A 27,670-nucleotide genomic window follows, 5' to 3' on the forward strand; every position below is an offset into this window, starting at 1 on the left:
TGTTTCCGCCCGGTTTCGAACCGGGGACCTTTCGCGTGTTAGGCGAACGTGATAACCACTACACTACGGAAACCCCATGATGGGAGAGCTCAGTAAAAGTAAATATTTCTTGATGCCCCCAGGTCTTTTTCGTAGGGGAGTTTCCCCTTTACAAAATTAACAATGTCCAATCCCAGGAGAAATGCGTTCACCAAATGTATCTACCATAACGTTCAGAGAAGCCTGTTTAGCCAAAAAAAATTGGAAACTACCCCAGTGCCCATGAAGGCTTTCTACAGAAAATGACCCTTGATCTGAGACTTCATAGATGAAAAGACTATGAAGCATGATGCAGAGACGTCAGAAAGGGGGGTCTCGTCATTGGGAACTGAGTGGAGTGGGCATGATCTTGGGAGGCGGGGAATGGTGGGTGGGCGGGGGGGAAAGGTCAGGAGGCAGGTCGGTGGATATCCAAGGATTTGAAGGAGGGCATGGAAAGAAATGAGATGAAATGGGAATATGTGGGCCAGACCAGAGACGATGAGGTGTGTGCCTTCCACAGAGGGGAAGGTATAATTTAATCTGAACGTGATGAGACAGGTTGGAGCCTAAGCTTTAATTCTTGGAGTGTAGATGTCATCAGTGAAGATTTCCTTAAAAAAAAAAAATAAAGGTGTACTTTACACTATTAAAATGCACTAATCTGAAGGATACAGCTCAATGAAAAAAATAAAAGTCACATCACCTCATTGATTCATGAAGCCCAGCAAATGACAGCCAGGATAATCATAAGGGCAATCATAACCACCTAAATTATATTGAAATGCTTGGAAACCAAAGATTTAAAAAATCTTAAAAAGGAGGTGGAGAGAAAAGATAATACATTTTAGGTTAAACAAAGGTTAAATGGAATAATAACTATTCAAAGAAACACAGAAAAAGAGGAACATAAAAAGGGGGGGCAAATGGACAAAAAATAACTTGACGATGGACTTAAATCCAAATATAAATAACTTCATATCATGTAAGTGGGATAAACACGTAATTAAGTGGCAGAGATCGGCTGGCAGAATAGCAAAATAGGAAAAACCGGAGCCAACTGTTCCCTGCTTACAAGAGACGCGCAAGATGACTAATGATGACAGGTTGAAGGTAGAGTGACGAGGAAAGCTTACCTTGAAATCACTAGGCATTAGAAAGCTGGTGTGGCCATATGAATATCAGACAGAGTAGACCTGAAGGTAAAAAGCAAGACCAAGGTTAAAGAGAAACATTCAACAACAATTAAATGATCAATTCACCGAGGACACTTATTAATTCTTGGATGAAGCGAAACTGAGAAAATTAAAATAAGAAATAGAACAACCACGACTATGGTTGGTGATTTAAAAGACCCCTTGGAGTAGCTGGTGAGAAGCTGAAAGAAAAGGGGAAATAAGTAGGATATAGAAGATTTAGGCCATGGCTAGTAACTTAGCAATTTAACCTAATTAGCACTTTTAAGACACTACGCCTAACTCTTGCAGAATACACATTATTTTCAGGTGCACCTGAAAAATTCACCAAAACAGGGCCATCGAACAAGTCCCCCAAATTTTTAAAGGACTAAAATAAACCTTCAGATATTTTCTGACAACAGAATTAAACAGGAAGTCAGTAACAAAAAAGTAGAAAATGCCCAGATATAGTGAAACTTCAGCATGACTCTTCTATATAAGCCACAAGTCAAAGTCAAGGTATAATGGAAACCAGAAGGTAATTCTAACTAAAAGCAACTAGAACAATACTTAGTGGAAAATATACAGGTTTACATGCATATATTAGAAAAAGAAGAGAGGGTTAAAATTGGGAAATTTTAAGAAGGAAGTGGTGTCTTGTATTTTAAGACAGAGACTTTGGTGTGTCGAGAATGGCTTTCGATGGCCAATCTGGAAGACAGGGACAGCTAAGAGATGTTGAAGACCCAAAGAGGGACCAATAGAAGGACAGATGGTAAGGACATCTTAAGCGTGTTGAAGGCACAATCAACAAGACTTTGTGGTGACTTCACGGTGGGAAAGGCAGTGGGAGGAATCGAGGTTAATTTTAACCACAGGTTTCCAATGGGATTGACGTCAGTTGAGTTTAGGGTGTACTGTGCTAATAGTGCCTATGTGAAATCTAAGTGCAGATGGAAATAATGAGTTTCAAGCTTGGGCGAGATCTGTTTTGGATGTGGATATTTGGGGAGATCAGCTCCAGGCAGGCCGCCAAGATGCTTAGAGTTGATGGAGAAATTCTAAAGGATGAAGGATCAACTCCAGAGATTCTGCAACGGGTCAGCGCTGGGGACATCGGCCCTGGAAAGCGCCAAGGTGCTTGAGATTTTTTCCAGGTGTAATCATGGTGTAGGTACAAGGCTCAAGAACTTAAAACTTAACCATCTGAGAGTGTTTGACACTCCTAAGTTTGATGTGCTGTTTATGTGGAATTGTAGACACAGAGTCAGCATTAAACAATACCAACACAGAGAAGAACATTAAACTCAACTCTTATGGAGTCCATTAGATTCAAATCCACTTTAAGGAGTTTTAATAAAATATTAGTCTTCTAACACCTTTGCATTTCCTGATGCTCAAAAATCAACAAGAAAGTAATCAATCCTTTCTTAGTCATCAGTAATTTCTTAGTAATACAAAGAATATCTGAAAGGGTGTTTTCACAGTGGTTGAATCTCTGTCACTTGATCTCAAATGGCAGGGCAGAGGGGCAAACCTCAGCTAGGCTAGGTGAGGCTCCTTGCCTTTTCCTGATACATCACCCCTAGAACAGATATTCTGAGTCTTTAAATTACTCTTACGATGTACAGGATATGTGTCTCAAAGGCGTGAGTATTCCCCAGGTAAATTCAAGTTGGTACCTACCCACCCGGAGAAAGCACGGGAGGTTAAATCACAAAAGCCAGAAAGAAAGCTGAGGCACAGGCCCCGCTGGGATTCGAACCCAGGATCTCCTGTTTACTAGACAGGCGCTTTAACCAGCTAAGCCACGGAGCCAGGTACAGTGGGCCCCTAAGTTACATATTATTTCAGTATGATTTCACACGCCTCAACTGTAATGAACTTAGTAACTAGTTCACCAGAAGTTTCAGAAACGAAAGAACAGACATGTCTCAGTCAAAACCAAAGAAGAATGTTCTCTTGGAAGGATGAACAGAGGGCCTGGATTGAAATGATTGTCTCTTTTTGGATCGTTGTTTCAAGGTGGACACCACTAGACCCACTGAAGTCTGTTGGGGACACAGACCTTTGTTGAACCCTAAAGGAAAAATGACTTGACTTTCTACGAATCATCCTTTTCTCTTAACCACACCTGCTCTCTCCTCTATTAGTGTGGAAAAGGAGAGGTCGCTGGTCAAAGATTAGCACGTGTCTGACACATGGCTCTGAAAGAACGGTGAGGATTTGTTTGCGCCTGTCAGATGGCCCTCCAAAATGGTGGCACTCCTTTCTCCACTCACAGATGTTGACCGCCCACGGTTCACTCACGGCTGGGTTGGTCTCTGGGAACTTCCTCCACAGAAGAGGCACCTTGCTCAAAGTTACACCCACCTTCGAGGGGTGCTCACATCCAAGACTGGGTGATGTTAGAGTACAAGTCTTCCCCCCACCCTCCTCCGCCTCAACGCAGGACATTCCTGAAGCGCCATTCCAAGCTCAAATCCCCCTGAGACATCAGCTTGAGGCCTCTGTTAAACTACACGCAGCTCAACTTCTGCCTCTTCCCAATCCCACTTCCCTCACCCTCTCGTATTCACTGATTCTGAGAGCGTTCCCCATGAACTCAGAGCGTTTCCCAGGGAACTGACCCTTGACAAAAGGCAAGTAATGACTGACGCATACTTTGGTCTCTAGAGGTCGAAGTGAAGTCTGAATGGGGTCCAGACTTTCAGAAATCGTTTACCCTAGCAAGTGCCCCGGGAAAACAAGAATGATAATGATATTAATCTTCTACTCTACAAACTTTCAGAATTCCCACCACAGAATAACAACAGAAAGTATGAAGATACCTGCTAATTGCTTCAAACGGTATACACAGTTGCCAAAGGAGTGCTAAATGGCCAGAAGAATGATTTATATGTATGATATTAAACGCAAATACTTGAAATGGAAAGTTAGGAAATAAAAGGCAAAGTTAGCTGGTCAAAGGATATGGTTCTCATTTCTAGGGAGAAATAGCGCATATCAAGTCCTAAACACCTTACATACTATAGTGCATATCCGAGAGAAGCCCATATAATACATACACGTGCTCACAGGTACTTATAAATGGAGGGGAAAGAAGGCTTTGAGAATGTGCACAGACCGGTGAACTTCTGAAAATATTAGTACCCCTGGCTTACAAAGCGCCGTGGTGGGAAGCCAGGGGGAAGCGGGACCTGGCAGAGAGCGGAGGATGGCAGGACTCCGCGCCCCGCGCCCCCTGCCGGCCCCTCCCGCGTGGGCGCGTCCCGGCAGGTGCATCAGGCCGTGCTGGGAAGGGCGCGCCTGCTCCGAGGTTTCCCTCCTTCCCCCGGAGTCGCCCGACCGGGGCCTCGGCTCCTCCTCCGGTTTCAGTCCCGGCGCTGCTCCCGGGCCCAGGACGCGCCCCGCCTCCCCCTTCCCTCCGGCTGGGTTCGGGAGCTCGGGTCGCGCTCCGGGTCCCGGTGGGTCAGCAGCCCCGCAGACCCCAGCCCCGCTCTCGGGCGCCACCACGCGTCCGGGAGCCACACTGCAGCTCCAGCTCGGCGGCACTGAGGGGCGGACTCGGCGCGGCGCTGCGCGGGGTCCGAGGTGCGGCGTCCCCAGGGTCCGAGGTGCGGCGTCCCCAGGGTCCGGGCGGAGCCGGCCTGTCTCGACGGTCCCCGGGAGCGCCGAGGCGCCTGGATCCCGCTCCCTGACGTTGGCCTGAATCGTCTCGGGTTTTCCCGGAAGAAGCCCGATCCCTTGAGGCCGAATATGGAGCTTTCCCCCTCCCTTCTCCCCCCCTCGGCCCCTCCAGACGGGAAGGACGCGAGGAATAGGAGCGATCCTCTCTTCTTCCCGAGATTAGCCTCGAGGAAGCAATGCTGTTTGAGTGCCGTTTACCGTGGGAAAAAGCCCTTGCGTGTCCTGGCCGGTTAGCTCAGTTGGTTAGAGCGTGGTGCTAATAACGCCAAGGTCGCGGGTTCGATCCCCGTACGGGCCAACTTTTGCGCTACACGTGGAGGGTACCCGCGGGCCTGCACACCCTCTGGGGTGAGCGAGTCTCCGAACTTCTCTGCTGCGGTGCTGGCCCCCAAGGTGGGCACAGTCCCCGCCCCCAGCTTGCCGGTGCCCTGCACCTGTCTCGGCCCCCAGCGCTCTCGCACACTAGCGGGGGCGACAGAGCAGAGGGCTTAGTTTTCCTGTGACGAAACTCTTCCGGAAGGAGAAAAACCTGAATTATTTGTTTCCTCTGAAAACCAGTTGTGGAATCGCCCTTCCTACCACTCACCGTGGGTCATTCTGCATTCCCCGGTTCAGTCTAAAAGACAAAAAGGACTACAAAATGAGAAAAATCTTCCAAAACTTTAATAGTAAGGATTGACAAAGATCTTTGTTTCCTACACTCTCACACTTATTCTGACATGAAAGGGTTACATAGCTTGAAACGTTATTTGAGGTTTCTGTTTTTGCGTTAATGATACATACATTGATGGTTTTGAAGAAAGAAACTTTAAAAAGATAAATGCAAACGTTTCCCTTTCAGCGGTATTCTTCCTTAGCCCACTTCTCACCATCGCCTTCTGTAGGTCAACTCTGTTCTTAACTTCTCATTTATCCTTATTGGTTTTCATATATACATATATACAAATAAATATTTGTATTTATTATTATTTTTTCTTCTTTTCCCCGCAAAAGATTCATAATCATTTACCCATTGTTTGCCCTTGCACTTTTCTCTTAGTATATCTTGAGTATTTCTAATTGCACTCTCCACTTTGTACACAGTCAAAAATTAAAGCTTATTTTCAAATGAGTTGGTCCTGCCAGCCAGGAGTTGAATCGAGAAATTTCCCAACATCATACAAAGTGTCGGGTTTTCCAACACAGGGAAGGAGGTAGTGGAAATGATATCCTTAATTTTCTCTAATGTGAACAAAGCGCTTTCTTTCTCAAGCCATATCACATTTAGAGACTTGAATAGGCACTCCTGAGCTGCTCAATTATCGAACAAAATTACAATTTTGACAAACATGTATCGATCTTTCACTCTTCAGTATGGCACTGTGTTGTCCTTCATGAAAAGATGTGAAGGAAATATGAAGTGACAGACTGGAGTCCGAAAGACTGTGTGTGCATGACTATGATCTCTTTAAAACTATCCTGCGACTAACTCTCATGTGGTTTGGGGGGAAATGGGTAACGTAAGACAAGGGGCAAACGTGGAAAATGTGTTCCCAATTGTTGAAATTGGATGAAGAGTATATAGGAGTTCTTTGTATTACTTTTGCTTTTTTTTTTTTTTTGTTTCTGTAAGTGTGACATATACGTTTTTTAAAACTTTAAAACTAAAGAATCAATAAGAATGTTTCACACATGTCTCAGGACATTATTAAATGTGCTAAATAGTCATTCCCTTTAGATGGTGGAGTTATGAACCATGTTTAGTTTTTTCTTTTTGCTTAGCCACATTTTCTCAATGAGCCCCTCTATATACTTATATAATGTAAAACAAACAACAACAAAATTTAGAAAAAAACAAAGAGAGAGAAAAAAAAGAATCATCAATCTGTAGGGTGTTTACACTCATTATACTTCTTTTCCTTATTGGGTAACTAAATAAAAGGAAGTAACCTACTCAGTAATTAAAGTGAAATTCCCAGAGAGAATCCCCATGCCAATAGTGCAGGGTACATGGCTGACATACGCTCAGAGTTTCTTATCTAGACGGGAGTTTTCAAGTCCACAGTTCATATTCAGTATTAATGATGAGATTAATATTAATTTAAAATTGGAGCAATTAATATTCTAAGGTACAATTCAAGATGCTGTGAACTTGGTTATTTGAATAGGACGATTCCTTGGAATATGATCATCCGCTGACAAAATGACAAACGCGCCTTTGAGAAACAGCATAGTGACTTCGTTAAAAGGAAGTTCTGTAGAGCTATCTGATCAGAATGCTGACTCAGTTTTTTATCTGTAAAATGAGCATGATTATAACATCCACCTCATAGGTTTGTTGTTATGTTTCAATATGTTAACTCATTTAAAACACATAAATAGTGCTTGATACATAGTAACTGTTATATAAGATTTTAGTTACAACTGTTATTTTAAACTGTAAGATACTGAAAGACTGGAGCTGAAGTATACTGTAGCAACTCTGGGATCAACCCAAAACTGCTGGTCCATTTTATTCCTATAACACTGTGCAGGATCAGAAAAATTTTTGCCTTCTTCCCATCTAGGTTCTTTGGCTGGTCTAGTAATTAAATTGAGATAAGACTGCTCCACAGGAGGAAGATAAATTTAATTTTATACATGTGAGAACCCCGTAAAGAAAGGAAACTCAAAAATGTGACCAAAGCAGGAAGCTTTCCTACCGTGTAGGCAAATAAACAATCAATTTGTGAAGAACTGACAGCACAAAGGGGTTTGGACTTGGGATAATTAACGGTGGAGAAGTGACAAGGTTTATTTGTACAGGCTTCTCAGACAGAATCTTGTAGACCCCGGATCGTCATCTCTAGTGCTAAGGATGTCCTCTACCTTTCTGGTACAGGGAGGGGACCCTTCACATGGGAGACTTCACTCCTGCTCTTGGCAGGACAAAGGAGGGTCAGAGTGTTGTTCGTGCATGAATTGTTTCTCAAACACGTTTAGTTACAAATAACCAGTATGTTAAAATGACATGTTTTGGGGTGTGATATTCTGCTCACCTTCAACCGCATTCACTTCCAAATTCAATTTATGTTCTTCTCTACCTGTCCTAAGAATCACTGGTTGTTTCATCTCAGATCTGACTTCCCCGTTTGCTCGCACAAAGTTTTGTCCATTCCTATTTCCTGGGTTCTTTTAAAAAACTTTTCATGTTAACTTTTTTTCTAGCTCAGGTGCATTATTGTAGTCAAGTGTCTCTTGTTTATCATTGACATTTGATTTGCATTATTTCCTTGTGGAAGGAAGTTTTTAATTTTGCTCATTACTGGGCCCCCATATGTACGTAATTAAACTTTGGGGTTTCTCCTCCTGTTGATCTGTCTCATGTAAACTTAATTCTTAGACCAGCTAGAAGAAACTTGAAGGGTAGAGGAAATTCTTCCCCTCCATCAGCACAGCAACTCAAAGGCCATGAAACCAAGTGAATAGGCCGTACCGTAGAGCCAGATGACCAGTGTGGCTGGTGAGGGAAAGGGTCTGGGTCTCTGGCCTGCCCTGCCCATTCCAGTCTCTGCTCGATCTCTAGCTTCAGGTGGTCCAGCTGAAAATTCTCCTTTTGTGAGGTAGGTTGGCTGATCTATGGGCTTTGGCATTAGGAAATAAGGAAGAAGCTGGCGAAGGGTGGCACACAATGCCAGCCCGAACCATGCCCCTGGGGCGCAATGGTCGTTTTGAGCGAAACGCTTTTGAAAAGCAGCAGATGCAAGAAAAACACTCCAGCCTTTCTTCTTATTCTTAAAAGTAGGAGATAAAATTCTCCTGTGAAAGATGTCTTTAAATATTGCTTTAAAATATTATCTCGATTGGTGATTATCTTGGTTCCTTTTACCAGGAGAAGAGTAACATTCTGATTCTCAAGGATAGACAGTGGAGGCTGAGGGAAATCCGTACAAACAAACCTTGTTAAATTCACCCTTATCTTCTGGTCACTTCACCCAGTTAACTCCCTAGCCCCTGCCACCTTGCCCCATCACATTTTCTTAATTTTACTGCTCTTTGTCCAATTCCGTGTAAGCGTGTGCAACTCTAACTTTGGGACATTCCCTGTGAGGCCTCCCGTGTCACATAAATCATGTTAAATAAAGTGCGTTGTTAATTGTCTTTACGTTATAGGGGCCCACATCGAGAACTCAGAAGGGCAGAAGGAAAGATTATTTTCCTTCTCTTCATTGAAGTGAGAGACTGGTTTTCTGCTGTGTGCATTCTTAAAAGTCCTTGGGAAACAAAACCCAGACTGGAAAACCTCAAGTTTCTTCTACAAATAAAAGGGGGGAGAGAGAGAGAAACTATAGATTCAAAGAACTGAAGAAGCATATATGTCCAATCACTTGTTTTTTAAAATGCGTATGTGTATCTTATATACATGCTTCTTATAGTCTAGATTATATAGAATATTATAATTTTAATACCTCTATATAGTTATATTATACAACACATTTATAAGATATATCAAACGTGGCAAAATTGGAACAATAATTGAATGCTTGATCTTATTTTTGTTATATTTAGGTGTGATCATTATACTGTGATTATGTTTTTTAAGGGTCCTTATCTTTTAGAGATACATAAGGATTAGCCTTGTGCCAGTCATAGTGGAGCCTGAGACAAAAGGAAAATCAGTAATACTGATTCTCTATTAAGAATTTTGATATTGTATTCATTATGGATCTTTTGCATTAATTTTGATTTTTAAAATATTGCTTTAAAATATTATCTCGATTGGTAAGCTTTTTGGTAGCCTTGCAAATTTTGTGCCCAAGGCAGAACTCACTTGCCTCACCCTAGCCCCGGCTGTGCTAAATTTATGGAAGATTCATGTCTGAGATTTACTGCAAAGTGTTGGGGGAATGAGGGTTGGGGTTATAGATTACTAAAATTGCCATCAATTGATAATTATTGAAAGGGTTAGATATGGTTATCGGATTCATTATACGATTCTCTCTTTGTATGCATACTTCTGAAGTTTTCCAAACAATTTCTGGCAAATCCAACCCCTCCGGGCCCAGGTCGAAGGTAAGGAGGAGAGAGAAAGGCAGGCGGAGCAACTAACCATAGAGGCGCAGACTCCTCCCAGGTTCCTAGAGCGGACCGGAAGTGACGCCGCAGAGGGAAGCCTAGCCGTCCCGCTCGGCGGTGGACTCGGAGGTGGCTGTGCGGCGGGAGCTCCCGCGGAGTTGGACGCCAGTTCTTCGATCCCGGGGCCCCAGCAGGACCCCCTCTGCGCTTCGAGGCTGCTCGAGGAGGGCCGGGCTTCGCAGCCTACAACCTGACGAGGGCGGGACGTGGGGGCAACTGTCGTGGACGTGGGTCTGGGACACGAGCTGGCCCCCCACGGTCCCTGTCCTCGCTTGGGAAGCGGCCGGCGCGGGGCAAGGCACGGAAGGGCCTCTCCTCGGCCTTTGGGAGGGAACCGAGTGCGCGGATGACCGGGCCGAGAGGCGACCCTGGCCCGGGAGCCGAAGGCACCTCCCCGCCCCACCAGGGGAGGTCCCTCCGGAGCAGTGTGGCCTTTTCCCTGCGGAGGAGGGTTCGGGGTCTTGAGCGGCAGGTGCTGGAGTTTACTGCCCCAGATAACAGCATCTTCTGGAAGAGTATTCCGTGGGAGGCGGAAATGTGGCTGCGTTCAGGGACCGACGATTCTGGGCATCGGATGAGTACAAGATGGTAGTTATGGGGCGGGGGTTGGGGGGACAGGTGGTCATCACTACTGCAGCCCCTCTGTCTCAACAGCCGGCCTCGACCTTGAGATCATCTGAAGTGTCCGTGTGCGGACGGTGGTGGTCACGCCTGGCTGCTGTCCGAGCCCCCTCTTTATTCCGGGCAGAAACCCTTCTTTGACGCGGTTCCTGGTGGAGACATTGTGGCTTAACCGGCACTTAATCCGTTGGCCCAGGGAAATTTACCAGCACGGTACTAGTCACAAACTTGGGTCATACAAGCAACGAGTAGAGGGAAAGAATCTTACCTCTTTTTATCGAATTTGAAGAACGCCGCGATATCTTTCTCGGTTTAAGCAGAGTTTTCTGCAGCAAAGGTGGAATCCGTATAAGGATTTCCTGGCACTGTTAGGAGCTCGGTGATGGAATCTTAGTATCTTTTCTATCAGGAGTTAATGTGGAAATCCAGCGATGTTCTTGAAAGCTCTAGTGATTGGGGGAAAAAATGACCTTTGTTCTGTTGCAGTAATTACAACAACAGGTGGAGGAATTGTATGCCAGCTGCTCCTGAACCGGTTTACACGTGTGTTCCTTCATCCTCACAACCCTGAGCGAGAGATGCTTTTGTTAAATCCATTTTCACGCTGGCTCGGTGAGTAGTTCAAGATCCCATCGCTAGTAAGTGGCAGAACCCAGGGTTTGAATTCATGTCCGTCTGACATCAAAGCCTGTGTTTTTTTACTGTTAAGCCAGTGGGGTGCTTCTGCTATAGGCTCTCATTTTTTTTTTTTTTTAATTTTTAAACGTTTTTTTAAAATTTATTTTTTGAGAGGGACAGAGACAGAGTGAGCGAGGGAGGGGCAGAGAGAGAGGGAGTCACAGAATGTGAAGCAGGCTCCAGGCTCTGAGCTGTCAGCACAGATCCCGATGCGGGGCTGGAACCCACGAACCGTGAGATCATGACCTCAGCCGAAGTCGGATGCTTAATCGACTGAGCCACAGGCGCCCCTTATATATATTTGTTTTTGAAAACCCAATTTATTCATGTGTTTCAAAATGAAAATAATAAAGAAGGTACACAGTAAAGTCTCACTCCTACCCTCCCTCCCATCCACACCACTCCCTTCCCCGGCATAGCAAACAGGGAACCGTTGTTGTTAGTGTTTTTAGTTGTCTCTCCAGAATTCCTTTGTGGAAATACAAGCAAATACAAGATATGTTATTTTCACTCTTTCTTATATGTTATGTGACACTCGCTTTTTTCCACTTAACGTTATATCTTAGAGATTTCCATATTAGTAAAGACAGTTTATTTATTTATGAATAAACTATTATGATACATTAGGTATATATTTTGGTCTTCCTCCATGGTTCTTGGCTCGTAGCTCCCAAAACCTTTGTCATTTCCTAAGAGACTAGAGTAAGAGGGGCGTCTTTGGTTATAATATTTGGTGTTACACTTGGTTCCTGAAATAGCTTTTGAGTGCTAAATGTGAAAAGAGTATCTTTTATTATTCATCACGAACTTCTTTCAGCCACACCTGAGCCTATGTTAATGAAGTGACTTTTTTGGAAAGCTCTAGGAACCGGATTTTGAGATTAGAGTATTGGAACTTTCAGCTCTACCCCCTGACCTCCAGGAAGGGAATGGGGCTGGAAGTTGAATCGACCACCAGTGGCCAACGCCTACATGCTGTGCTGTCTGTCTTGTATCCAAATTTGTTTCTCCTTTGGTTTCGCCACCGTAATAGCTAGAGAGCCAGAAAGTCTTTCCTTCCCCAACTCCCTTGTAGTTGGAGTAGCTGGCATGTGACCTGGGTCTGACCGTTGAGATTCAAGTGGAAATCACTTGTGAGGGGCTTCTAGAAACATTTCTTTAAAGGGAGTGACTTCTCTAAAGAGAGTGAAGTCTTTGCAAAGGTGGAGGGTGACTTGGCCGTCATGCTCCATCACCTCCTTAGCCTGTGCTTTGCTCTCTATCTGGAATGCAGACAGGATTCCGGGAGGAACAGAAGCGCTCACGGGTCTGTGACGACGAAAGCCACAGGACGACGGCGGTTAAGCAAGAAGACAGAAGGTGGTTGGGAACTTCGTGACTTTCTTGAACAGCGGTGCCAGCCCTAGATGATTTACCTGAGGACTTCTTGATAAATGACATACTTACCCCAGAGAAAAACTAGACTTTTCTGTTGCAGCGAGTCCCATCCTAACTGACCACCCGGCGGGTAAGTAGTAGCCCCTGCTGTGTGCCACGGCACTTGTCACCACGCTACGTACTAGCCCCGAAAGTCCTCGTAATGATCTCATGAGATAGACCGGACGTTCTCCAAGCGCGGTCCCCGAGCCAACAGCGTTAGCATGACCTGGAAACTCGTTGGAGATGCAAATTTGGGTGCCTGACCCCAGACCTTCTGAATCAGACTCTGGGAGCAAGGGTCCAGCAATCTGTTTTAACAAGCCTTCCAGGTGATTCTAATGCATACTGAAGTTCGACAGATTCATCTCTGTAGATAGAGTACTGTCCCCATTTTACACATAAGTAGACGGAGCCGAACTTAAGTGACTTGCCAGTGTCCTAAAACTAGTAAGACGAACTACTAGTGTTTCTATAATGACTACGTTACATCCCATGTTAAGAACTCCTATTCTAGAGAAGTGATCTCCAGAATTTGAAAGCATACCCCTTTGAGAGATAATAGATAATGCACCCCCTTGAACATTTTTACATTGACATATAAAATTCTCCATCACAAGTTTAAACAATGGTAAAGAATATGATTGCCAGTAGATTGTAAATGATGACATTTTAAAATGTGTTCCGACACTCTCCTAAATTAAAAAAAAAATTTTTTTTAATGTTTACTTATTTTTGAGAGAGAGAGAGAGAGACAGAGCACAAGTGGGGGAGGGCAGAGAGAGAGGGAGACGCAGAAGCAGGCTCCAGGCTCTGAGCTGTCAGCACAGAGCCCGATGCGGGGCTTGAACTCACAAGCTGTGAGATCGTGACCTGAGCCGAAGTCGGACGCTTAACTGACTGAGCCACCCAGGCTCCCCTAACACTCTCCTAAATTTATCCAGTGGAATCTAAATACCATAGTGATGATTATTTTAAATGAACTATCATCCATTTATTTATTTATTTAAGTTTATATATTTTGCTAGCACCAGTGGGGGAGGGGGAGAGAGAATCCCAAGTAGGCTCCACGCTCTCAGTGTAGAGGCGACTTGGGCTGATGCCATGAACCATGAGATCGTGACCTGAGAGGAGTCAAGAGTCAGATGCCTGACCAACCGAGCCACCCAGGCGCCCCAGCTGTCATCCATTAAAAGAAATAATTTGCTTTAACATCTGAAATTTTACATCCTCGTCTTTTGTGCCTGAACTTGTATTTTCATTCGCCACCCCACAAAAATAAATTCTACTGTAACATGGCTGTTTTTGGTCTACCCTGTCTTCTCTGCAACAAAATAGTATAAACAGTGAACTTAATTTTTTTTAAACGTTCCATTGACCATAATAACTTTAAGAGTTCATTTGCTTTCAGCATTAAGTTATAATTTTTATTAGTGTAAAATCAAGTCATTGTGGATATATTTGATTATTAACTTATTTGATAGGTTAATAAAGTAAAATTGAGTTGCAAATTCACTCTTAATGAGATGGATGTGGCTAAGATTTTCTAATTAATGCATGTATCTGTGGATGAATATTCCTCATTGCGAGAATGGGACAAGTTCAGTATCAATTTTATGTCTGTTTTCATTACTGTAGGTGAGAGACTATATCAGTTTACAAGAATCAGTAGGTAGGAATTCAAGGATTTTGAAGTAGGAACGCTATTCTAATTTTTCCGACACCTGCATTACATGCCCAAATCACATTATGCGTCATAAAAATGTTTGTTACTCTGATTCTGACGGCTGGGTTAGACCCTCCTCACTTCTGTGCAAAGCAAATAGAGTAGAAACCATTTTGTTACAAGTCACGTAAGGCTCACTTGCTCACTGACGCCGTTATCTCAGGGTCCTCTCACGAGACGCTTTGAGGAGGCTCTGCCTCTTGGGTCAGTGTGAAGGGTGTGACTTGGGACGCTGGGTGGAGAGGGCTGTCACGAAAGGGAAGGTGGGAAAGCAGCAGGTTGCGGGCAGATCGGTCACGAGTCTCGGGGGAATCCACGGTCACAGGCTGGTTCCTTTACAGTGTCTGCGTCCACGTGTTCCCAGGGGGCCACGTGCGTCCGGGTTTGAAAACTTCGGGAGCTGAGAGATAGCTCTCGGAATCATCGCTGTTATGTTCTACAGAGTTTAAACGGATAGATCCCTTCAGGTTTGAAGTCTCTCACTTGGGAAGTACGCGTTTCTGCAAAGAACAACACGGAGCCAGCCTGCGAATCGCGAATCGTACTCGGGCGTCAATACGCTGCTGAGAGGTGATTGTTCTCACTTGAGTATCTCGGGGGCATCTTTAACCTTCACATATTTTAGGTAAATATGCAAATGGTCTGAATACATCCTAAATTCTGCAGACCTCTTGTCCCGGTAGCAGCAGTCACAGACCAATTCTTGAGTTCTGAGGGAGTAACCTTCGCGTCACTTAGGCCTTCTGGCCTCACCTCCGAAGGGGGTTTCTGTGGACTCAGCACGAGGGGAAGTGAGTTGAGAATCCCAGGTGTTCAGCCTGTTTCGTTCTTTGCTGGCCCCACACCCTCCTGTAGTTTCTCCGGTGTCTGTACGAACTTGCTTTTCTCTCATCCGTCACTAACCGATTCATTTCTCTTTTTTTATTGTGGAAAGAACACTTAACGTGAACTCTACCCTCTTAAACGTACAATAGATGGCCGTTGGCCGGAGGTCCGTGTTGCACAGCGCATTTCCGGAGCTTGATATCTTCCTTGACCGGAACCGTGTCTGTGGTAACTCCGTATGACCCCCGGCCCCCGACAACCCCCGTTCTACTCTCATTCTGTGAATTTGACCACACTATATTCCTCAAATCGCGGAATCATGCGGTATTTGTCCTGAAGTGGCTTATTTCACTTGGAATGCTACCCTCAGGGTTCGTCCGTGTGGTGGAATAGTGGGCAATGCCACTGTTTCAGGGCTGGATAACCTCGCGTTGTCTGCAGAGACCAGGTTTTCTTTATCTGCTTGAAAGTCTAGGTGGTGTTCACATCTGGGCTACTCTGATCATTGTTGCAGTGGACACGGGAGTGCTAATCTCTCTTCCAGACCCTGATTTCGTCTCTTTCGGACAAATCCCAGAAGTGGGGTGGCTACCGCATGATAGTTCTGCTTCTAATATTTTGAGAAGACGCCTTCCTGTTTTCATAGCAGCCGCGTCATTTCCTTCCTACCAACAGGGTGCGGGTGTTCTGTTTTCCCCACATCTTCACCAGCACCGTTGTCCTTTTTTTTTGTCTTGTTTTTTTGATGATAGCCATCCTGACAGGTATGAGGTAGCATCTCATTGTGGTTGTGTGTGTGTGTGTGTGTGTGTGTGTGTGGTTTCGATTTGCATTCCCCTGATGATTAGTGCCATTGAGCATCTTTTCATATACTTGTGGGCCATTTATATATCTTCTTTGGAGAAATGTCTTTTCGAGTCTTTAGCCCATTTTTTAAGTGGACTATTAGTTTTTTGTTTTATTTATTGCTATTGAGCTGTAGCAGTTCCTTACGTATTTAGAGAATTACCCCTTATCAGATACATGGTTTGCAAATATTTTCTCCCATTCTGTAGGTTGTCTTTTTGCTGTGTTGGTTGTTTCCTTTGCTGTGCAGGGCGTTTTAAGTTGATGTAGTGCCACTTGTCAGCTTTGGCTTTTGTTGCCTGAGCCTTTGGTGCCTTATCGATGAAATCCTTGCCAAAACCAATGTCATGGAGCTTTCCCCCGTGTTTTTGTTGTAGCAGTTTTAAAACCTCAGGCCTTACGTATAAGTTTTTACTGTACGTTGTTTGGTTTTTATATGTGGTGTAAGATAAGGGTCCAGTTTCATTCTCTTACGTGTGAATATTCAGTTTTCCATCACCATTTGTTGAAGAGACTATACTATCCTTTCTCCATCTTGTATTCTTGTTGAAGATCGGCTGACCGTAGATGCATGGCTTTATTCCTGGATTCCCCACTCTGTTCTTTGGTCTGTGTGTCTGTTTTTATGCCATTACAGTACTCTTGATGACTGTATCTCTGTAGTATTTTTGAAACGAGGAAGTGCGATGCCTCTGGCTTTGTTCTTCTCAAGATCGGTCTGACTCTTTAGGGTCCTTTGTGCTTCTGTATGAATTACAGAATTGTTTTTTCAGTTTCTGTGAAAAATGCCTTTGGGATTTTGATAGGGATTACATCGCTTCTGTAGATCTCTTAGGAAGTGTGGACATTGGAACAATATTAAGGTTTCCACCCAATAGGAAGTCTGTTTGTAAGTTCTTTGTTTCATCTTTGTTTTGTAGTGTTCGGTGTACAGGTGTTTTATCTCCTCAGTTAAGTTTTTTCCTGAGTATTCTTTTTTGTAATAAGCGGGACTGTTTACCTAATTTCCTTTTTGTAGAGTTTGTTATTCGTGTCTAGTAGCACAAATGAGTTTTGTGGGCTGATATCATATCCTGTAATTTTATTGAACTCATCTGTTCTAACAGTTTAAAGTTTTTTTAATGTTTATTCATTTTTGAGAGAGAGAGAGCACAGGTGGTGGGGGGGGGCAGAGAGAGAGAGGGAGGGAGGGAGACACAGGATCCGAAGCAGGCTCCAGGCTCCGAGCTGTCAGCCCAGAGCCTGACGTGGGGCTCAAACCCACAAACCATGAGATCGTGACCTGAGCCGAAGTCGGACACTTAACTGACTGAGCCACCCGGGGGCCCCTATTCTAACACTTTTTAAAATGGAGTCTTTAAAATTTTTCTCTATATTAGATCGTGTCTGCTGTAAACAGGGATCATTTTACTTCTTCGTTTCTGATCCGTATGCCTTTTTCTCCTCTTTCTTACCTAATGGCTCTGACTGGGGCTTCCGGTACTGTGATGAGCAGAGGTGGCAAGAGTGGCCGTCCTTGCCCCGTTCCTGATCTTAGAGGGAATCTTTCATTTATTCACCTTTGAGAATGATGTTAGCTGTGGGCTCATATTTGGTCTTTATTACGTTTAGGCACATCCTTCTAAACCTAGTTTGTCGAGAGGTTTTATCATGAGAGGTTGTTGAGTCTTGTCAGATGCTTTTTCTGCACCTCTTGATTAGTCCTTTATTCGGTTAACGTGGTGTGTCAGGTATTCACTGACTCCGGTCTGTCGACGATGATGAATATCCTTGCAAACCCAGCAAGTGTTTCCCAAATCTACCAGTTTTGGTGAGTCGAGTTCTGGGTTCCCCTAGGATGAAGAAACCTTTTAGTTTTTGATTCCTTAAAAAGGGAATTTGGTGGGGGGTGGGGACTCAGTTGACTGTCCAACTCTTGATTTTGGCTTAGGTCATGATCCCAGCCGGGGATGGTGGATCGAGCCCCGCGCAGGTCTGTGCACTGAGCATGGGGCCTGCATGAGATGCTCTCTCTCCCTCTGCCCTCCTCCACTCACTCGTGCTCTCTCTCTCAAAAGAGAAAGTCGGGGGCGGCGGGGGGGTTGTCCTTGCATTGTCGCTAGTTGGTGGGTCTGTGGGGAGAAGGGATCCAGGGTTTCTTGCTCCAGAAACACCATCTTTCTTCGTGTGCCTTGACCAAGTCAGCCAGCTCCTGGAGTGCGGCCCAGGTGCTCGTGGTGGACTTTTATCCCTGCTGGCCACCTAGCTCCAGGGACCGCCCCCTGCTAGTGCCGTGGCCATCCCGGAAGCTCAGCTAGTTCCTCGCAAAGGAGCTCTGCCTCTCGACGGGTCCAGTTTTGGCGATCCCGCTTGTGATTTATCATTTCTGAGTGCTGGTGCAGTCATTCTGTGACGGGCTCGTTCATTCACCCGGTATTACAGGTGACTGCGTGCCAGACTGTTCTAGGCGAGGGGGACCCAGACGAGGTCCCTGCGCCCGGTGACCTTACGGGCTGGTGGGAGGAAACAAAAAGTAACCCTTCCGCTGGAAAAGAGCCACGAAGCAACATAAAGCGAAGTCAGCGGAGGGAGGAGGAGGAAGGACAGCAAAGGCCCCTGAGCAAAGGACTGAATGTCGATCAAACAACACTCACACGAAAGTGCTAATGCGGGGAGGTGGGCACTTAAGAGACTCCATCATTGCCTTGGCCTTGTATTTTGGAGGCCTGGATCTCAGTTGCTTAGTGGGGACAGAGAAGCCAGGAAGGGTGGCGGGGGGGGGGGGGGCGGGGGAGGTGTCCAGAAGTCTTCCCCGTGCTCGGGTGTTGTGACACCTCCCCCGCCCCCAGCCCCGAATCTGTCAGCTGCTCGCCACTTACTCAGTGACCCTGACGTCGCTCTCTGTCGCGTCTGGACTTGTTCACAAGCGTGGGGTCTCCTCCTCCTTCCAGAGCAGAAAAAGGGACACTGACAAAGGATGGCTTTGTGTTGAGCGAGTGCAGAGAAAGAGAACATGAGAACATGCACTGTGCTGGCAGAGGCAGGTTAGATCGTAATGCTGGGTCCGTAAGGATTTCCCCACTTTATGATGTCACTCCGTGGGCCACCAATGAGCAGGCACAGTGGCCTGTGTTCTCAGTCTCCGACTGGTCGTTCTGCCCACTTCCTCACCAGAGCCGGGTTCTCTCCTGGTGACCCCGCTTCTCCTGCTGGCTCCTCCCCAGTGTGTTAGCCCCTTGCTCCTCCTCACCTCTTCCAGACTGTTCTCTCCCCCTCCGTAAAAACTCCTAGCCTGGAAGCTTTTCCCCAGGACTTGGCCACACCTTCTCCTTACTTTTGCTGTCATCTACAGCCCGTTGGGATAAGTCCTCCCATTTTTTGAAAATGTAAGCCCTTGGAGTACTCTCACTCTGATACGACCCCTGGTGTGATTCTTGGTGAGGTTAGTACCCGGGAAGGCCGTTCCCAGTACTCCTGGCCTCCCAGCTCCCTGGTCGCTCATCCCGTGATCTTGTCTCCGCCCCTTCCTCGCAGCCCCTCATACGGCCCAGGCTCAGACCAGGGCTTTCCAACCTGCGCCTCGGCTCACGGCCATAAATCTGTCTTGCGTGCAGACTGTACGTGCGCGTGTGTAAAGTTTGGACGTTTTGTATTCCACTACTTGCCTTTGCTACTTACAAGTAAAAGGTAGAAAGTACCAAATGTGTGTTTACTCATATTTAAATAAATTTTAAAAACTCAAAACGAACAATGGAAGCGCAAAGTCAGGTTCGTTGTGACCTCCAGAGCCGATCTGTCCGTCCACAGCGTCTTGCTGCGGAGAGCTGCAGGTTTAAAACTGCCTTAGACATGGTTAGACCCTCAAGCGTCTCGCTCTGTCCGTGACCTCTTCCCACTCATCCCCTCTCAGGCCTCAGCTCTATCAGCCCCCTGACCCCCGGGCACCTGTGTCCACTCCCCCCTCCCCCCGTGTTGCCCACCCCCCCTTGTCACGTCCTCACTTCCGCCTTACCCGACGCCATTAGAGCCACCATCTTGCACACCCCCTCAACCCACCTGCCTCGTCAATACTCGTATGCAATGCCAACCCATCAAAAATCTGCATTTCTGTTTATTCACTGCCTACACCCATACAGTGAATGAAACTGGAAAAAAGCAGGCTGACTTGTCTAGCTGTAAACTCATGACCATAAACCTTGAGTGAGCCCTTCGTGCTGCCCCGCGATCCCACACCATTCCCCAGCCCTCTCTTCTAGGTAACTTCTCACCTGTCACCGTCTCCAGAACCTCCTGCCCCGTGCTCACCTCGGCCAGGACCTTGCCGTCTCTTCCTCTGAGAAAATAGAAGACGTTTTCCACACAGTCTCATGACCTCATCTATGACCTCACGGGTGTGTGTTCTGCCTTTCTTCCTAGTTACCGTGGGTAATTTGCTCATCCTCTCCATCTCCCTTCCATCCGTCTTTCTGATGAGCTCTGTCGTTCCATTCAAACAGCGTCTGTCAAGGTCGCAATGACCTTTTCATTGATGAATTGAGGATCCGTTTTCATTCCTCACCTTACTTGTCTTATCGATGACATTTGGCACAGACATTTCCTCCTTGAAACATTTTCTTATGGCTTCAGGGACACCTCTCTCATTTGGTCTCTTCCTACTTCACTGGCTACTTCTTCTCAGTCGTCTTCGTTGGGTACTTCTGTCCCTGGGTCTCTAAATCCTGGAAAGCCCTCGAGCTCAGTCCTAGGATCACTTCTCTCCTTGGGCCACACTGAAACTCACTTACTCGCGATGGTTTTAATTCCCATGTCTCCTGGGGCCCCTGGGTGGCTCAGTCGGTTAAGCGGCCGACTTCGGCTCAGGTCATGATTTCACAGTCCGTGAGTTCGAGCCCCGCGTCGGGCTCTGTGCTGACAGCTCAGAGCCTGGAGCCTGTTTCAGATTCTGTGTCTCCCTCTCTCTGACCCTCCCCCGTTCATGCTCTGTCTCTCTCTCTCTGTCTCAAAAATAAATAAACGTTAAAAAAAAAAATTCCCACGTCTCCTGACATTTCTCAGATTTAAATCCCTGTGTCTCTACCCTGGACCTCCTTCTTAATCCCCATGCGAGTATATACCATCGCCTGACATCCTTGGACGTCTAAAAGGTATATCTGATGTAACATGTCCGAAATCAAACTGCTTCTCACCCCCTTGTGCCTGCAACTTGATCTCACCCATATCAGCAAAAAGCAACGTGGTCCTTACGGATCTGAATCCAAAACCTTGAGCTCATTCCTGACTCACATGTCTAATCCATCACTAAGCCCAGTGGCTCTACCTGCCAAGTAAACCCAGTGGGAGACTGGCAGCGCCCTCCTCAATAAGCACATGCTCCAAACCACCATGATGTCATATGGTGTCACGATCGCAGTAGCTCCCTGGGTCCCTTGCTTAAACCTTGCCCAGTAGTCTAATCATAAAACAGCAACTGAGTGAATCCACAGAAATGTGAGTCCGACCTTATTTCTCTGCTGCAATGGCTTCTCGGAATAAAACCAAATTCTTTAATGTTACTGCTGGATCGTCCAGTTGGCCCTCATCACCTTGGTGACGTCTAGTACTCTCTCCACTCCAGCCACATGCTGGCCTCCCTGCTGGACGTGATACATGACTTCACTGTCATATGTATTCACACAGGCTGCACACAGTTTGGACATGGGGGTTGGGTAAGCTTCCAACCGAAGCTTGGGCCTTGAAGGATAGATTCACACTGGCTGATGAGGGAAGAGAAGCAGGGGGACCGGGTAGATGGGGACGAGCAGAGCCCAGGGGCTGCACCACTCTTGGGAGATCTCCCTCTGGCAACCATATTTGTTTGCAGACCAATACCAGGCATCTGGAACAGTGTAGGCACCGCAGTGGGTAGTCAAGACATATCCGCTTACTAAGTGAATGAGATAGTTGGATGGTACTTAGTGGGCAATGGGACAGAAGGTTTAAATGGAGCCCATACCGGAACTCTCGCCTATACAGGATTTGGGAGACAGTATGGTGAACTTTTTTTGGCAGAGAGGTTGAATTTTTGGAGGAAGTAGACAGAAAGCTGGAAAGATAGGGTGAAGCTAGATTAAGGAAGGGCTTGGATGCTACTCAAAGGATTACGTCCCATGTGCTGGGGAGATTTTAGGAGCCTTCTCAGCAGAAGGACCTGATAAAGTTATGGGGGGAGAGGCTGTCGGTCTGTGGTCTGGATTGGTGGGGATGACAGCCGGCCCGGGAGAGGTGTCAGAAGGCAGTATTACAGAATGTCGGGCATGACATGGGCATAGGGTATTTATTAAATAAGGAATTAAACTGTGGAAGGGTTATTGGGGCCAGGATGGGAAATTCAAGAAAGTTTTAGGAATGACGGATCATTAGGAATTGTTTTGGAAGGGTAAGGAGTTAATCTGGAGAGTCTGGGGAAACTCCCCCTGCCCCTTCCCTTTCTTAGGTGATGCCTTTCCAGCGGTGGTTTAGCATGAAGACACCGAGCAGAGACGTGGTCCTCAGCTGTCATTTCCTGGCCACCTCCTTGGTGTGGTGGTCTTTCCTGGTGTCCTGGGTGGAAATAGAGCTGCCTGGAAATAGAGCCTTGTCAGCACGCCCTTCGAAGCCTGGGCGCCCGGCACAAGCCAGGTGAGACGAGGTTCGGCCTGCAGCCTCAAGTCCCCTCCTCCCCAGCTCCCCCACGGCCGCTCCTGCCCGGCCGACACCCACCCGCATTCACGGGCTCCCCTCGCCTGGGGCCTGGACAGCCGGGGAGTGGGTCCTAGAGAGGGAGGGCTTCTCAGACTCTGCCATTCGGCCCTGGTTCTAGCCTCCCTAACACTGGGTGGGATTTTCATGGTCAGCGCCCTTCTCGGCTCGCTCGTTCCGCTTGAACTTTCTGTTGCTGGTTATTCCCTGAGGCCCAGAAACGGTGTTTCCTATGCGTTTATCTTCACCGTCAGGGGTAAGGACAGGCAGGAGCGAACTCTGAACGTCTTGCCCTTGGGTTAGAGGGAAGATTTTAGCTTGATGAGCTTTTTAAAAAAACGTTGAGGAGAGTGCCAAGGAAAAGAAAAATCTAGGAGAAAACAGTGGTCTCCCAGGAGACGTAAGGCAAATGAGGGACAGTATGGAGGGCGGTTTGGCTCACGGATCACGTTTCTGCAGCGCAGCCGTGAAGTGTCAGCACAGGCTGATCGGAAGGTCTGTCCCTCCACCGTCTCGGGTTGGCGCGGGCTCTCGCGTTCCTCTCGGTATCTACGCACTATCTGCAAACTTTGGAAGTGGCTCGGGACCTGATCCGCCAGAAATCACCAGAAGCGTCCTTACTTCATACACCTGTCCGGCTCGGCCATCTTTCTCCTGTCTGGTGAGTGGTCATCGGGTTCTGATTGAGGAAGGTCAGTCAGCCTCCCGGGAAGTGGATGAAGCTTGTTTCTTTGGTCTTCCTTTTCCTCAGTCTCAAGTTCCGTCAGTAGTCACTTTCCTTACTTTCTCCTTTTCCTCTTTGGTTCTGAGCATTAGTGTCCCTAATGGTGCTTGCCCATGGTTTCGGGATGTATGTTAAAAATTTTGTTCTTACTTGATTTCTTCCTGCAGTTCGGTTTCGCAGTATAAACCCCGGAAGTGGGATCGAGAACCCGCTCTGCACCAAACGCACTTTGGACAAGGGGTAGAATGCAGAATACGGGGAAGAATTACTTCCTTTTCTTGACAGCGGAGTGTACAACGTAACACGTAGGACCAGCTACACACTTTGTGAGGCCCAGTGCAAAATGCAGCCGTGGGGTCTCTTGGCCGAAGGTCATCAACCATTTCAAGATAGCGACGGCAGAGCAGGAGGCCCCTCTGGGTGCAGGGCCCTGTGTCTCCGTCCCAGTCACACAGCTGGACGCCGTCAGCTTGGACGTTGTGTTACGGGGTGATCGCAAAAGCACACCTTAGTCTCTGGGCCTGTTCCACTCCTTGAAAATTAGAGACTGTCTCCACCAGAGTCATCGGTATGGTTGTTTTCTTAAGAGCCCTCTGCCTTCACAGTTCCCAGGGTTTGGGAGCTGTTTTAAAATCTCAACCAGGATTTGGAGTTTTAAAATCTCAGCCAAGCCACATGGACACCGTGTCGTCAGAAGACCCAAAACGGAGCCGGAAACCAGCAGAGAGAGTGAACTGAACGAAGAGGGCTCCCTACCCGCAGCTGGCGATCTCTCAGCCACCCACCCCAAAGGCAGTGTCCCCGACTCTGCCCCTTGTTCTGTGCAGGTGTCTTTGTGGAGCCCTGGATCAGAGGTGTGTTTCATGGTGGAGGAAATGAAGGGGTAGAATTGCGTGTGAAGAAGCAGACAGGCGGTCTTGTACTTTGGTTCCTAAATTACACAGATGCCTCTTCTCCATTTTCTCTACAAATGTGCACTTACTGGGCTGTTTCGTAACAGTATTTCACTGTCTTTGACAAAGCTCTTCCTCCATCTGTGAAGCTGAAGTTCTAATAAGAATCTTCCTCCCTCTGGGAGCGTTGTGACCGATCATCTTTCCCCACAGTGTCGTTTCGGCAAATGCCGCTGGCGGGCACAGCGTCTGCGGCTGGTGGAGCCGTCTTCCTCAGTCTGGGGGAAGGGCAGTGACCGTTTGGCCCTACTCACGACACCGCTGCTGTGGGACCGCAGAGGGTCCTGGAGACTGGAGTCAGATCGCCAGGCCGGAGGCTCGCGGCCAGGCCCAGGGCGATGTGTTGGGAACACCTGACTCGGGTGTTCGGCCTATAAAAGTGTGGATGAGATGACAGCGTTAGAGAAGTGAGAAGTGAACGTCTAGAATGTTTTAAAAGCCACAGAAATTAATCAGGAACATTTTCATCAGGACAGCTTGTCAAGGAAGGGAATGGTTTTCTTTTATGGGGCACAGGAACTAGTGATTACTGAGCACTCCCTACTTGCTGTGGTACACGCAGCGTGTGTGTGTGTGTGTGTGTGTGTGTGTGTGTGTCCTCACAACTCGGTGACGTAGGGGTTATTATCTCCACTGGAACCGTGAGACACTGGCTGGGGGGGTACGTGGCGGAGGCACAACTGGGAGACAAGATCGCTCTGTTGCGGTGTCCACGTGTCCGTGAACCCCTCTCTTCTCAGGGTCTCAGTAAGGGGTCGGCTTCTCTAGATCGGGGGAATCTGCTCCGAAGTCTTCCTTCCGAACTAGTCTGCTCCGTGGTCTCTTAAAAGCACATTTATCTTTTGATCAGGGAGCGACCACCTTTGTAGGAATCCCCTGATCTAGATAACTGAATTCATAGTGGAATCCTGATAACCAACAAGAGTGTTCACCGTTCTAAGTTTCTATCGTTTCAACCTTCCTCATCACTAACCCTGCTACAGACTGTAGGTCAGACGACCCCCATCCTGGGTAAGGAACCCTGAGTGTCCACCTTACGCTGTCAGGACGAAAGATTCTTCATAAAACTTTATTTTTTTTAAGTATTTCATCTTTTCTCCACATATAAAGATCCAAAGGATTGGGTTTTTTTTTCCCCCCACTATTTCTGCATTTACTTTTCTCCTTTTTAATTATACAAGTATTACGGAGGATTGTTGCCAAAACACATAAAAAATACGGCTACAAAAATATACATATATATTCCCACATTAAGTAAACACTTAAGCACATTTTATAGTATAGATACTGCTGGACATTATATACATACGTATACATACATACATTTTTTAAAAGGATTATCCATTTTTTAACTTAATGCTATTTCTTAAGCCTCTTTGCTAAAAAATAATAACTATTACATTCTGAAGAGTGAAGGTCAATAAATATTTCTTGGATGAATATATAATTTCCCTTGATCACTAGCTGCTTCGAAACCCCTACCTCAGGTATCTTTGAACACTATATTGCGTCTGACAAAAAGTATTTTGTCCCTGAGAGCAAAACAAAAAGTAATAGGGATCTCATTTTCTCCTCCTCCCTTCTAGTCCCCTCTAGTTCTCCTCCTCCTTTCTAGCTCCTACACTTTGCTTTCATTCCCTTCTCTAGAGGTGCAGTGGGAAAGAAATTTTCAGATCCAACTCCTTCCTGGTTGGATAAACTCATCTGAAAAAAAGCCACACTTGGGCCATGTGCAAAACGGGAAGTGTTATTGGTAAGCCAAGTACTGATGAAATCGAGATCTCATTGTTCTATTACCTGAAAATTGGAGCTGTAGAACAGTGGGTAAATATTTTCTTTTATGTAAAAAGTCAGGGAAGATAAGACCACGTTCATATTTGCAAGTATCATTAAGAAAAGGAAGGTTGTATAAGAAACTGAGGTAAAGGTGTTGGTGAGACCCGCAGAGATGGGGAAGGAGGGACCACAGACTTCAGGAACCTTCTAATACTCTCTCATTTTTCAGCCAAGTGAATATATTACTCATGCAAAAACTATATATACTGCATTGTTTCTTAAATTCTTACTGTGCTGAGATTAGTGCAAATTGTCCTTCCTTGTTTTTTAATCATGGTTTTGCTTACACTGAACTGGTGTGATGGTTAATTTTATGGGTCAACTTGACTGGGCCATGGGGTTCCCAGATACTTGGTCACATATTCTGGATGTTTCCATGAGGGTGTTTTGGGGTGAGTTTAACATTTAAATCAGTAGACAGTAAACCACCTTGCCCCCCCTAATGTGGGTGGGCCTCCTTCAATCAGTTGAAGGTCTGAATAGAAAAAATGGGCCTCCCTCCCCTGAAGAAGATGGAACTCCTCTTGCCAGACGGACTCTGAGCTGGGACAGCCGTTTCTTCCTGCCCTCGGACGCAGTCTGAAACGTTGGCTCTTCCTGAATCCCAAGCCTGCTGGTCTTTGGACCGGAACCACACCATTGGCTGTCCTGGGCCTCCCACTTGCTGCCTGCAGATCTGATGACTTCTCAGCCTCTATATCCACAGGAGCCAACCTATATATTCCACCCTACTGGTTCTGTTTCTCTGGAGAAGGCTGGCACAGGCAGTAAAGAGAGGATGGCCCAGGGTGAGGTGGTAGGAGTGTGGCTGGCTTGACGATTTCTGTCCAAAGACAAAACCAATCCAGAAAGCCTCAGTTTCCTCCTCGAATCAGTTTCCTGTTGAAAATAAAAGCCACCTGTGTGTCTCTTCCTTTACCCAGAAAGCCTGGGTGGGAGGGAGGAAACTTAGTTTGTTTTTCCCTCAGTGTTGCATTCCCAATATCAAGATGCATGTTGCAATATATATATATATATATCATATATCATATATATATCATATATATATACCATATATATATATATACCACATATATATTACCATATATGGTATATATATATATTTATAAACTATGTATATAAACTAGTTTAAGGGATGAATTGGTAGCTATTAATTATGTATTAGATGAAAGACTAGTATCTGTGAAGGATTGTACAGGCTTATACACCGTGGGAGGGCAACTTGGAGGCCATCAAGGAATTCCACCTGCCTCGAGGAACAACAGGAGAGGTTGGGGCTGCGTGGAAGTTGCCGGCATCACTGATGATCGGGAGGAAGTTAATAAAGTCAAGTGCCTGACACAACAGGTTCAGATCTTCCTGGTGGCAG

The 27,670-nt window shown here is 46.2% G+C and overlaps 1 long non-coding RNA gene and 3 other non-coding genes across 11 annotated transcripts; 2 read left to right on the forward strand and 2 right to left on the reverse strand.

The window, feature by feature from the left end:
• Window positions 1-73, reverse strand: TRNAV-AAC (transfer RNA valine (anticodon AAC)). The gene has a single exon. It is a non-coding gene; the product is annotated as a tRNA-Val (tRNA).
• Window positions 74-2,940: 2,867 nt separating this feature from the next.
• Window positions 2,941-3,014, reverse strand: TRNAT-AGU (transfer RNA threonine (anticodon AGU)). The gene has a single exon. It is a non-coding gene; the product is annotated as a tRNA-Thr (tRNA).
• Window positions 3,015-5,110: 2,096 nt separating this feature from the next.
• Window positions 5,111-5,184, forward strand: TRNAI-AAU (transfer RNA isoleucine (anticodon AAU)). The gene has a single exon. It is a non-coding gene; the product is annotated as a tRNA-Ile (tRNA).
• A 4,852-nt stretch (window positions 5,185-10,036) lies between these two features.
• On the forward strand, window positions 10,037-26,594 carry LOC124528514 (uncharacterized). Of its 8 annotated transcripts, XR_006966162.1 has the most exons (7): window positions 10,037-11,213; window positions 12,553-12,786; window positions 14,864-14,991; window positions 20,315-20,462; window positions 22,544-22,728; window positions 23,248-23,449; window positions 23,680-26,594. It is a non-coding gene; the product is annotated as an uncharacterized LOC124528514 (long non-coding RNA). The 8 variants fall into 8 exon arrangements; XR_006966161.1 differs by lacking the exon at window positions 20,315-20,462; XR_006966160.1 differs by lacking the exons at window positions 14,864-14,991; window positions 20,315-20,462.
• Window positions 26,595-27,670: the final 1,076 nt, after the last annotated feature.

This window comes from Lynx rufus, unplaced genomic scaffold (assembly GCF_022079265.1).
Source record: "Lynx rufus isolate CCGP_SWC_20201006 ecotype Redwood Valley unplaced genomic scaffold, mLynRuf1.p SCAF_6, whole genome shotgun sequence".
NCBI lineage: Eukaryota > Metazoa > Chordata > Mammalia > Carnivora > Felidae > Lynx > Lynx rufus.